The 13,905-nt window shown below is 44.6% G+C and overlaps 1 protein-coding gene across 3 annotated transcripts in view; it reads right to left on the bottom strand.

The window, feature by feature from the left end:
- Positions 1-13,905, bottom strand: part of LOC139746214 (octopamine receptor beta-2R-like) — a 413,324-nt gene that overhangs the window by 239,281 nt on the left and 160,138 nt on the right. The gene's annotated exons all lie outside the window — the stretch shown is intronic.

The following is a 13,905-nucleotide window of genomic DNA, read 5'->3' as shown; positions in this document are numbered from 1 at the left end:
TTTGCATCATTTTGGTCCTTTACTTATTACAACGTTGATGTGTACTGCAAACATTAACAATAACATTATATACTGGTACACAGCACAACCTCCAGGAATCATACCTCCCGTCTAGAATATTTTCTTTTTTATTCGAAAAAGGACAGATACTGAATTCATCTGGTCTTGTCATCTCCGCGCCTCAGGAAATTCTAAAGACCAGAGCTTAATATTCCTAGGATCACCTAACATGCCTTGCGTCTGGTTGTGAAAATACTATTACTTGCAATGACTATACACGGCTCAGTAGGACAAACAGCCCCTGATTCGAACCGCTGCGGAATATCGTATGAAACATCGAAATGAAAGACACTGAGCGTCATCGTCAGTAGGGAGGGACCCCGAGCGACCAGGGACCTCGTACTCATCGCTCTATGTTAAATGGTCGTGTTATCCTCATTCAAAGACTTTTAGATTAAAAGTTTTTCACGTATATGAATGGACAGAAACCTCTTTCATTTTATGTGTGGATTGTTGCTGCTAACCCATGCAGGTCCCCTCAACTGTGAATGTGGTTGGCCGCCACCCGTAGTACCACAGGGAAACGATGACAGACACAACCAAACGAGGAAGATGTTATGACTTACTGGAATATGTTCATCTGTCAACTTCAGTGAACGTGGCTTTTGTCTGAGAAAAATGATAATCTTTATAATGACTTGATCTGTTTACGGTATAACGGCAGTTGTTATACTGGAAACCAAGATAATCAGTTACCATTAGTCCGTCTCCTGACATCCCTAGGATTTTAAGAGCTTGGATTGTGGTAATATAACCAGGAGGAACTTCTTCCAAGATCTGTCTGCCGGCAGGTCGTAAACAGAAGCCCAGATCAACCTCATAACCAAACCAGTAGCTCAAGCACAAAGGTTTCACTGAGTTGCCTTGTCTCGAATAGCTCAAGTCTCGGGTCTGAGGCTTCGAAGCATCAGAATAATACAGTTTGTTGAAGATCTTTCGATCTGATACAGTACAACAGGGAAATATTAGCTTGTAGAAAACTATCTGTGAAGGAAAAGGAGTACATTTGTTGCCGGCACTTTTGAGAATTCGAGAAGAAAATACAAAGAAATGAATGAACATGAACGAAAGAAGTTCGAGAAGAATAACAACACTGAGAATGAAAGAAAACCCGGAATACTGACGACTGATGATGATGTCACAAGACTGATGATGATGTCACAAGACTGGAAGTTTGAGGAAGCAATGGTGGAGAACCCTCAGATGCCAACTGGAAGCAAGAGAGTTTCCCACTCACCAGTCCTGGTGTGTGGCACAGCAGGACAGCACCATGTACTAAGCAGGTGACAACATACTGCCATAAAAATTTCATAAGAAAGTGTGAGTGGGTCGTGGCTCAACTAATCTATAAAGAAAATTTTAGTCAGAAGGTTCAGTTTGGTTCCCTCGTGATCCCTGAGAAGAACACAGAGTCGATACCATTGTTGTTAAAGTCTCCAGCTACAATTATTGCTCTTATAAATTGAGACAATTTCTTGAAGAAAGTAATACAACTTTCCTCCCATGGATTCAGAACTCTACAAAATCATTCCAGACAAATATTCTGGCAGTCTGATTGACCAAGTTACAGTTGGGTCACAAGTGCCAACAGTAGGTTTACATCACCTACTCACTCGTACATTAAGACTCATTTGCATAAAGCCTAACCTTCCTTACGTAACCTGGCATCACGTGTGTTCTGGGGTCGTCACTTCTGCTAACGTCTGATTATTTCCAGCACCCATCCAGACTTGTGATGTTCGTAGATACATCCAGACTTGTGATGTTCGTAGGTACATCCAGACTTATGATGTTCGTAGATACATCCAGACTTGTGGTGTTCGTAGGTACATCCAGACTTGTGGTGTTCGTAGGTACATCCAGACTTGTGATGTTCGTAGATACATCCAGACTTGTGATGTTCGTAGATACATCCAGACTTGTGGTGTTCGTAGGTACATCCAGACTTGTGGTGTTCGTAGGTACATCCAGACTTGTGATGTTCGTAGATACATCCAGACTTGTGATGTTCGTAGATACATCCAGACTTGTGGTGTTCGTAAGTACATCCAGACTTGTGGTGTTCGTAGGTACATCCAGAATTGTGATGTTCGTAGGTACATCCAGACTTGTGGTGTTCGTAGATACATCCAGACTTGTGATGTTCGTAGATACATCCAGACTTGTGATGTTCGTAGATACATCCAGACTTGTGGTGTTCGTAGATACATCCAGACTTGTGGTGTTCGTAGATACATCCAGACTTGTGATGTTCGTAGGTACATCCAGACTTGTGATGTTCGTAGATACATCCAGACTTGTGATGTTCGTAGATACATCCAGACTTGTGATGTTCGTAGGTACATCCAGACTTGTGGTGTTCGTAGATACATCCAGACTTGTGATGTTCGTAGGTACATCCAGACTTGTGATGTTCGTAGGTACATCCAGACTTGTGATGTTCGTAGATACATCCAGACTTGTGGTGTTCGTAGATACATCCAGACTTGTGGTGTTCGTAGATACATCCAGACTTGTGATGTTCGTAGGTACATCCAGACTTGTGATGTTCGTAGGTACATCCAGACTTGTGATGTTCGTAGATACATCCAGACTTGTGGTGTTTGTAGATACATCCAGACTTGTGATGTTCGTAGGTACATCCAGACTTGTGATGTTCGTAGGTACATCCAGACTTGTGATGTTCGTAGATACATCCAGACTTGTGGTGTTTGTAGATACATCCAGACTTGTGATGTTCGTAGGTACATCCAGACTTGTGATGTTCGTAGGTACATCCAGACTTGTGGTGTTTGTAGATACATCCAGACTTGTGATGTTCGTAGGTACATCCAGACTTGTGATGTTCGTAGATACATCCAGACTTGTGATGTTCGTAGGTACATCCAGACTTGTGATGTTCGTAGATACATCCAGACTTGTGATGTTCGTAGATAACATCAAGCTCTGAGAGTGTATATGATGTTACTTCATTTCATTTTACTTTCTCACTTCTGGTCTGTGTTAAAGAACTCAACATGAGGAAGGTACGCAGAGTATTAGTATAATCTCCCAAAGAGATTGTGTTTGGGGGGGGGGGGACGCTGTGCGTCAAAGAAGCGGGATATAAGGTGTCCCAAGTATATAACACAGTGGTATAGGTTATACATCCCAAGGGCGGGACACAGTATGTCCCAGGGTCCAGACCGAGTGGTATTCAAGGGACACACAGGATTCTGAAGGGGGAAGGTTGATGAAGTTGAGGGGAAAGACACTGGCGTGTGTACACGAGGGGAGGCAGGCTTGTGTGGTGGAGAGTGGCAGAGAATAGACGTATGTGAGTGAGTGAGGTGGACGTGCAGCAGGAACACAAACATGAACCAGGAGAGAGAGAGAGAGAGAGAGAGAGAGAGAGAGAGAGAGAGAGAGAGAGAGAGAGAGAGAGAGAGAGAGAGAGAGAGAGAGAGAGAGAGAGAGAGAGAGAGAGAGAGAGAGAGAGAGATTTGCAGCATGAAGGATATCTTCAGGGAGAATATTAGCTGCCCTGTGCAGAAAAACATGATAGCTACAAAACACACAAACGTATTACACAGACAGAGAGACAGATACACGGATACAGGTCAACATTACTGAGAAATAACATTCAGCAAGTAATACAAACTTAAGGAAAAAACGCTTGATAAAACCATATGAACGACGGTGAACGCCACATACATCTGATGACCCTGTAGCTACACGTAGACAGACATGCTCCTATAACATGATGTAAACAACAAACAAATGGAGGAGATCCAGCAACACAACAAGAAAACAAACTTTACTTACAATATATATATATATATATATATATATATATATATATATATATATATATATATATATAATAAGGGTCATGACCAACGGAGAGTAGCAAGTACAGGCTACGAACAATGTTATAATTTGTTGTCTTGTTGTTCTGATGATGTATGGGTTCCCTCATGTGACCCTTGATGAATTACAGTAAGGTGCGTGACCTACGGTGGCCCCTGTAGGATGCGTGACCTATGATAACCTCCAGCAGGGTGCGTGACCTGTAACGACTCCTAGTGAACTACTCCGTCAGGACCCAGGCCTCTCTGGTGCCTGTCTCAGCGAAGTGGAAAAGTTATAGTTGTTCATAACTGTTACTTCTCGCACAATGATCGGAATAATGTCACACTCGCTCTTTCTTACTCTCTCTCTCTCTCTCTCATACACCCACTCACTCACTCAGTTACTCCGTCTTGCTTATTCAATCCCATTTCCTTCCTTAATCATATGTTTCCTCTATTACTCTCACTCACTCCTTTACTCACTCACTCTCGCTCATTCCCTAATTCACTCATTTCCTTCCTTACTCACTTTATCTCATTCATTAACTCTTTCTCTGACTTATTCACTCGCTCATGTTTATTCGTCATGACCAACATGGCTGGACAAAACATGGCCAGTCCTTGTCAACTTGGGTGAGAGGAAATTACGATAAAAATAATGAAGAAATTAATGAGGGTTCCTCAGGTGTCTGAAGATCTGACGCTTAAAGTTTGGAAGGTTATAAGAAAAGAGAAAGATGAGGAAGGATGAGAGTTGCAAGACTTTTCTGTTCGAAGGGGGAAAGTGGGGTGGGGCGTCATAACGGTCAATCCTGGTGTGGCTGATAGTGAAACAAGAACTATGGGAAGCAGCAGTCAAGCAACTCACGAGAACAGTGGCCAAACTGACTCCTGTAGAACACGGAGGCAGGGCAGCAACACCAGGGCGGACACGGAGGGCTAGGGTGGGGTGATGCCTGGGGGTTTAATAAGACGGAAGGATTTAGCTTCATTTTTGTTTTAGTGGAGGAAGAACCACCGTCAGTATGAGGGCAGCGCCCCTTACGAGAGCGAGGACAATATTGTAGACATGAAACAGCTCTTCACAACACCTGCACAGCACTACAGATGTTGGGAAGTAAACTTTGTGATGCTCATTATCTGTTTCCAGGAAAAAGAGAAATGTAGAGTTATGTCTTAAATGACTAGTATTCACTCACCATCCTCTCCTCCCATCTTTGCAACACTTACCTCCTCCGTGTACCATGACCAGACGTTGGGTGTACCTGCCTGCCCAGCACAACACCCGTGTCTGGCCCCACACGTCCCTCCTCATGTCTGGCCCCACACGTCCCTCCTCATGTCTGGCCCCACACGTCCCTCCTCATGTCTGGCCCCACACGTCCCTCCTCATGTCTGGCCCCACACGTCCCTCCTCATGTCTCATCCTCCTCACCGTCGTCACCCTCAAGCCATCTTGAATTATTGTTTCCTCTGCTGGATGTGAGGGGGGAGGGGGGGGGGGGGACATCTTACGGAGGTCAGGAATGATTAACCAGGATCATCCTGATCCCTCACGTGACCTTAGGATCTATTTTCCATCTATCAGTCAATAGTTCGTTATATCTATCCAGTCTGAACACCACTACGAATATCTCAAAATTCCAATATAAGATTTCAAGTACCTGTTGGCGGCGTAACGTAACGCACCCCTTGTCTGACCCCAAGCCAGTCGCTCAGTGCTGACTGCATCATCATCATCATCATCATCATCATCATCATCATCAAGGACCATACATGCAGTGGGAGGAGCGGGTATCATCTTTAGAGTTGTCTCAAACACCTGAAGATGTTCATGATTTCTCCCTGGTTGATATTCGTGGTCGATGACAGTCTTAGTGACCCTGACAGTTGACAAGCCTAAATACCTCTCTACCCAACCATGCAACTGAGCGTCTCTATCTTGCCCTACATTGACGTGTCAGCCATCACATACCATCTGTACATTGCCAACATCTGTAAACATCCTCCAGCCTCCCACGTACAACAGAGCTCATGCCTCCCATGTACCGGAACCCTCATCCCTCCCATGTGTGTGTGTGTGTGTGTGTGTGTGTGTGTGTGTGTGTTTAGCACTAATTTGAGCACTACCATCGACACTGCTGTTTACAGATCTGCTTTCATATATATGTATATAAACAAATATGTTTTTTTCTTCACGAGTAAACAAGTTTATGAACCTCCTTGACTTCATCTTTCAGCGCAAGTGCGTGATTTTTTGTTCAGAGCTGCCTCGCAACTATACTCACTTGAAAAATAAAGGAAGTGTTTATAAAGTTACAGAGATATAAAAAGAAAAGATACTTATCGGCCGGCAACACGTGGCACCGTTTGATCTCATATGGCACATGATATTCATAATCACAAACTTCTATAATTTACATTTTGCCTTCACGTTTCTTCTAATATATATTCCCTTGATCAACTGAACCCACCAGCGCCAATTTTCTTTGTTGAATCCAACAATATTCCTTCTTCATTCGTAGAGAAAAAATATCTCAGTGACTAAGCATTTGTATATATATTTCATACTTGTCTGCCGTTTCCCGGTTCAGCGAGGTGAGGTAGCGCCACGAACACATGAAGAAAGGCTGGATTCGCTCGCATCCATTCTCTAACTGACCTTTTTAATGGTTTATCCCTGCCGCTTCACATGCCCTGGTTCAGTCCATTGACAGCACGTCTACCCCTGTATACCACATCGTTCCAATTTACTCTATCCCGTGCATACCTCTCACCCTCTTGCATGTTCAGGCCCGGATCGCTCAAAATCTTCCTCACTCCATCCTTCCTCCAATTTGGTCTCCCGCTTCTCCTTGTTCCGTCCACCTCTGACACATGTATCCTCTTTATCATCCTTTCCTGATGTAAAAGTGGAACACGTTCTCAAGCTGTTGTTTCACATTTTTGTTTTCGTTTTTGAGAGATGATTCAAAAAGCGGAAGACAGGAGCTTGACTCAGCAGCAGCTGTTTCCAGCCCCACCATCATGCGACAACAACATATCTGCCACAGGTTTTAACCTTCTCCTAAAAGGAATGAGAAAACAACCTTTCTCTCTACGACAATACACACACACACACACACACACACACACACACACACACACACACACATATGGAAGAGAATTACTGACCAACATTAGAGCCACATTCAAGTGTATGAATAACGAAATGTTCAGTAAGCGGTTCATATGGTATGTTGGGCTGAAACTAAAATGTGTTTCTTCAAAGTGCGCAACGAAGGAATACGGTCCAGTTGAGGGAAAGAAAAATGGTTCTAGAATTAGGAAAGCTCCGTTGCAGGAAGAGGTTAGAGGCCTTGACTGTGTTTACCATGGAAGAAAGAAGAACAAGGAGTGACTTGATAACACACTCTAAACTTTTATGCAAGTTTCATAACGTTAACAGTGAACAGTTCCCCGAAAGATGTAAATACAGAACAACTGGAGGCGTGACACGTGATTCAGAAAGAAACTCGTAGAGAAGACGTAAAGAAGGACTTTTATAATGTAAGAATGGTGGGCGAAGGGAATACAGTGAGTAATGATATTGTGAATACTGACACAGCATGATGAAGGTTAAGAAGCTTTATGAGAGTCGAGAATGTTTAAGAGATGGGGCTCCACGAGTGCAGAACTCCCTCCCTGACCCCGCGAGTGTAGAACTCCTTCCCTGACCCCGCGAGTGTAGAACTCCTTCCCTGACCCCGCGAGTGCAGAACTCCCTCCCTGACCCCGCGAGTGTAGAACTCCTTCCCTAACCCCGCGAGTGTAGAACTCCCTCCCTGACCCCGCGAGTGTAGAACTCCCTCCCTGACCCAGCGAGTGTAGAACTCCCTCCCCGTACTGTACAAACAGGTATTTACGAAAAGGTACATAGAACTATTTCCCATACTCTGTGAAGTGTTATGTCTGCTATTGTGAGGACACGACAGAACACCAACAGTTAGGAATAAGAATCTTCTTTGGTTCGTTCATGCCACCCACATTCACTGAATCATGTAACCATCTACCATCTGATGAGAGCCATCAGGACATTTGTAAAATCCAGTTGAACACTGAACCATTTCTGATTATATAGATGCCTTTATAGACCAGCGAACCTATAGCTTTCTAAATCTTAACGCTCGAGCTTCGGCCTGGAGCAAAACTGAGCAGATGGTTACTGCACATTGTCTTTATGCTTGACAGACTAACATATACCGGAATTCATGCTTCTTTACGATCGAGAGACCGAGCTGAGGAGAAAGCTTTCTGCGATTATGTTGTTAATGAACATAAGCCATCCGCCACCCCACAGCCGAGTAGATGAAGTATCTATTGTTACTATGCAGTGTTAGCTGAGGATCCCCTTCCTGCGTGTAGCAGCTACAGTGATAACAGTTTTAGCGGAGAAACCTCCTCTCTCGTGAACAGCTACAAGACTAACATCTGACACAGAGTTTCTAAAACAGAACACCTTGGCCAGGCTAGCCATAGATACTCTCCCTCGTAAACCAACACAGAGCAACACTACACCCCTTCCTCCAGCACACCTGGCGTAAACACACAACAAAATGTCAACCGACCACTCACACACCGACACTTATCATGCTTCTCCACTTCAGTCGTCCCTTCACACCTCTTCTCTTTCCCTCAAAACCAGAAAGAAAGGAGAATAATAGACAAATAAAAATAAAAATAAAGGAGAGTGAAGTGCCAGCCTGAAGCCCTGTCTGTCTCCTGCTGGGGTTGGTGTCCATTAACTAGGTACTACCCGGTCATTAACGCGGAGCGCCTGTCACTCATGCCACACGTACAAGACAAAGGCTTTAAGACTAATTTTACAAAATCAAGATATGATTCTTGGTACTATGTGGACCTCCAGCTGCTGTTTACTTTTATGTTAGCTGAGACGGCACGGGCAGCTGAGGCCCTAATCAAGGCCATCCCATTAACGATACACACACACACACACACACACACACACACACACACACATATATATATATATATATATATATATATATATATATATATATATATATATATATATATATATATATATATATATACCCTAGCCTGATTCAGATATCCATTTCATCGACCAACCCCTAGGGTGGATGAACAGCTTGGTTGACTGTGGACCGACTGCCGTAACCAGGATTCGAACCTATGCGCTCGAACCTGGGCGGCCCGTGAATGCACGATGGTACGATTCTTAATCACGACAGTACGACCCATAAGCATGACATTACGATCCTTGAGTATGACGACCTGATCTCTGACTTGACCCTTTGAGGGACAGGCCAACACGCCCAGGGATCGGCCCGTCGTGCTGAAGGGCGGGACCTTGATACTGACATAGTTATGTTAACATCACTAAGTATCGTGCTCAGTTCTTGTACACACATTCCTGGGCCGACCAGTGTTGGTGGAGTTATATAAATATTAATCTCTTCCATTAACAGTAATGACTCAGTCCATCTTCATATATACTTACACATTTGGTGGATTTATCTAGTTTTATGTAAGCCAAATGACACCATCTTAGTTCATTATCATCAGGAGTGATTACCGACTGAAAACACCCGCCAATTATGTGGTTACTGACCCTACACGACCCCGAAAACGAGCAGTTAATTACAGGTGTCCTGGTGCTAATGGGGAGGGTCAGGCTGATGGGAGGAGGGAAGGTGGATGGACGGTAAACAAGACAAGTTCTAATGTACATCTACACCATGATGAAGGTGACTCACTACACTCACACGCCCGCCTCACACAGGTGTGGTGGCGTGGATGGAGTCTGGCAACCACCACGTCAAGAAGACAAACACATCACTTAATAATTGATTGATCAGGTAGAGGGTTTTGGTAATCAACCGTACTGAGTAATTGATCAGATAGTGATTAACTAATCGGCAGGGGTGATCAACTGATCAATACGAGTAATCAAGTGCTTAACCGGTATAATAAACCAGTCAATTAGATGCACCTTTCTTCAGTGGAGATAACTTAGCACTTGTGCATGGAAGCCATACATTGTATATTTGATTACAACTCGTATCAAATGTAATTATTCACCCTATGGCTGTTCCAATGCTGCCTTCAGTTATGTGTTATGTATAATCTTTTGATTATAAGTTATATCTTTAGGTCACAAAGGTCAAACAGGGTCAAATGTTAGACTGATGCATTTATTTGGGCGAATAAAATCTTCAGAAATGTTGTCCACTGCACAACTGCGGTTAAAAAAAACAGATAATAACTTGTGTTTATTGAAGGAGACATTTTGCACGTGATGAGGAGGAGTGATATGAGTAGCATAATGGCATTTGTATGTTAGTTCTCAGTGTAGTTAAATATTAACGCATGTTAACATGATTCATGCATACTAATTATTATTTTCTTATCCTCTGCACCAATACATGATAAAGCAGTTATTATGATAAGGCAGTGTTGCGTGTACACGTGAAACTTTCACGAGCAACACGAACATAAGTCTGGAGGCTTAGCTGTAGGCCGTCCTTGAAGCTTGAGCAACCAAGTGCTCACACTCAGCCGAGGTGGAACAGTGGTTAAGATTCAAACAGACATCTAATATGGCAGGCCGTGTATTTCACACAGCCTGCACAGCCATAAGCTTTAGTTTCCAACCATCAACAGCCAAAATGATCAGACACAACCATGCAACAACAACAACAACAACATCAACAACAACAACAGAGTGTGTCTACCAGTTAACCCCCGCCTGTAAGATGGTCCTGGGCAGACCACTAGGGACAGTGTCCTTGCTGGAGAATGACAGATGAAGCAGACGACCACCACGTCCACTCACAGTGAGGATGACAGTAAGAGCCTTCCCACTACACCCCCCAGATGGTCTCATAATGTCTCACTGACTCATTCATGTGGTGAGGAAAGGCTGGCGGTATCTTAGTCACACACGAGGTGCACGTGGACTGAGAGAGGGATGTTGGTAGATGATGATGTTGGTGATGTGCTGGGGAACTGTGCAGCACCACTTGTCACTCCAGGATACATCACACTGCAGACATAGAGGATGCACGGCTGGGGAAGGAAGGGGAAGGATACTTTTACGTGCGAGATAGTAATTCCAGGGGGACGGTATCGTCCGGTAACAGGAAATGTGCGGCCGGATAGGGCTGGCTGGGAAGTGCTCGACGGTCCGCTTAATATATTCCCAGCGCAGGGACAGCCACAGTGTCCCAGCACGGTGACAGCCATAAGGTCCCAGCGCAGGGACAGCCACAGTGTCCCAGCACGGTGACAGCCATAAGGTCCCAGCGCAGGGACAGCCACAGTGTCCCAGCACGGTGACAGCCATAAGGTCCCAGCGCAGGGACAGCCACAGTGTCCCAGCACGGGGACAGCCACAGGGTTTCATCATGGGGACAGCCACAAAGTCTCAGCTTCAGACATAACAAGAATATATCTCTCTCTGTAACAGATCGTGACGTCATGATGCTACTACGAGTTCATATGTGTGTTTGATCATATCTTTCTCATGAAACATGCATAGACAAACAAGCAAGTAATACATTAAGCAAGCAGCCCAACAAGCAAACAGCTTATCAGGTCATTTGGCGACTGGGAGTTATGACGTCACCTTTCTTCACACAGGTAAGCTGTGGTATAATTCTCTTCCTCCGTTCGTCCTTCCTTCTTCCTACAACCTCTCTACCTTGAACAGTTAGGTCTGCAAGTCTCTGCCGAGCCATGATCAAGTTCTACTGTCTTTTTCTCTGTCACTTCATTCCTTTCCCCAAACATGGCTTTTGACGAGGACATGTTTTGCTCGCGTTATGTTAGTCAATTTAAAAACAAGCAAGCAATCTAACAAACCAGCAGCACAACAAGCAAACAGGCCAACAAGCAGCCAGTCAACACCTTGTCGCACGGTAACGAACAGGCTTGTTGCAGACAATCACATTACACACATGTGTTTGTACTGATGGTGGCTCACATCAAGTTACTGGCAGGCAGGCACAACTTGAATGTTTTTTTCTCACACACACACACACACACAAACACACACACACACACACACACACACACACACACACACATATATATGTATATATATATATATATATATATATATATATATATATATATATATATATATATATATATATATATATATCAAAGAACTATGATAACGAGGCAGACAGCAAGCGTTTATAAACTAAGAGTCTCTCTCGTGAGCAAGATTAAGACTCACAATAAAACTTTATAATGGAACATGAAGGCTGAACAATGAGGCAGTATCTCATAATTGGCCTCTCTTTTTCTCCTCAGCTTCAGCGGTTTTCTGAACACTAAAATGAAAGGAAGAAATCTGGAGGTGTTTTGTGTGTGGACGACTCGACTGTGAGGAACTGTTATGGACAAAAATAATTCGTCTTAAAGTTATAAAAACCGACAATTTGTGGCTCAAGGCTGAACCACTTCATGTCTTCTTGACAATATTGTACTTTAGGAAAAATGATGAACATTAAGTCCGACTTAATTACCTCCAGTTATAGATATCGACCGAGAGAGAGCGAGAGAGAGAGAGAGAGAGAGAGAGAGAGAGAGAGAGAGAGAGAGAGAGAGAGAGAGAGAGAGAGAGAGAGAGAGAGAGTTGGTAGTAGGTAGCATGCGTATGGTGATCATGCTGATCCTGGCTTAACTATGGTGATGATGTGGGGTGGAGGTATGGGTGCAATTTGATCCGGTGCCATCCCGCCCCGCACCATACCGCACCGTGCCTTACCGTCCCGCCCCGCACCATACCGCACCGTGCCTTACCGTCCCGCCCCGCACCATACCGCACCGTGCCTTGCTGTCCCGCCCCGCACCATACCGCACCGTGCCTTACCGTCCCGCCCCGCACCATACCGCACCGTGCCTTGCTGTCCCGCCCCGCACCATACCGCACCGTGCCTTACTGTCCCGCCCCGCACCATACCGCACCGTGCAGTACGGTGCGGTGGTGACACAGGCGTGGAGCCAGCCATGATCGTCACCTGGTCTCCCACCACTGACCGAGTCGTGAGGCAACCCCCCACCAGCGGGGATTTCAAGGTGGAATGCTGAACAAAACCTCGAAGCCGGAGCGCCACGGCCTTGCCCCCACATCCCTCCGGGGGATCCCCATCAGCGGAGGTCGAGCTGGGGTCCTCACAAAAGCTCGCGGCGGGAGCGACTTCAGCCTTCCCTTTGGAAGACAGCCCTCGTCTTCCGCCTGGACAGATAATCTGCACATTTTGCGAGCATGAAGGAGACGCTGGCTGATTACTGCAGCAGAACGTGACGTCAGCCACCGCAGACACCACAATCTTGGGGGGGGGGGGGGGGGGGGGGGGGCACAGATTCAAGGACCACCGCCTCCCTCACTCTCACTATTAATAACCTCATTATCTCCCTCACTACTAATAAGCTCATCATCTCCCTCAATTAATAACCTCATTATCTCCCACACTACTAATATTCTCATTGTCTCCCACTTTATTAACTTCACTCGTAAATCTAATGTATTTCTCACGTCTTATTCACAGTTGTTTTCTAACTTGTTTAATGTCTACATGATTGTAGCGTTGTAGCACCTTGTATGTCTTCCTTGTCATTGTGATGATCATTAATTCTTGACTTTCTTCCTGTGATTCGTTGTGGTAGAATCATAAGCAATAGATTTTTCACATAATTAGAAATATGTCACAACATATTGTTGTGTGCAATACATATCACGTGTATTTCTGACTCATAACATACAACATACCCATGACTTACCCGACTCTCCTGCTGCCACAATGTCTCCACACATCACAACATACATTACCATAACACAAACATTATCCTCACATCCATATCATCGACACATACAGGCGTACTACTCTTCATCTATCTTTGAAAAACGAAGAAAGAACAACATCTAAACACGCCAGTTAAGATATGACATACGTCAAGGTCAGTTCCGATTATAACAGTGATA

This window comes from Panulirus ornatus, chromosome 64, assembly GCF_036320965.1.
Source record: "Panulirus ornatus isolate Po-2019 chromosome 64, ASM3632096v1, whole genome shotgun sequence".
NCBI lineage: Eukaryota > Metazoa > Arthropoda > Malacostraca > Decapoda > Palinuridae > Panulirus > Panulirus ornatus.
The sequence above is the reverse complement of the archived record's forward strand: the minus strand, read 5'-3'. Positions and strand labels throughout refer to the sequence as shown.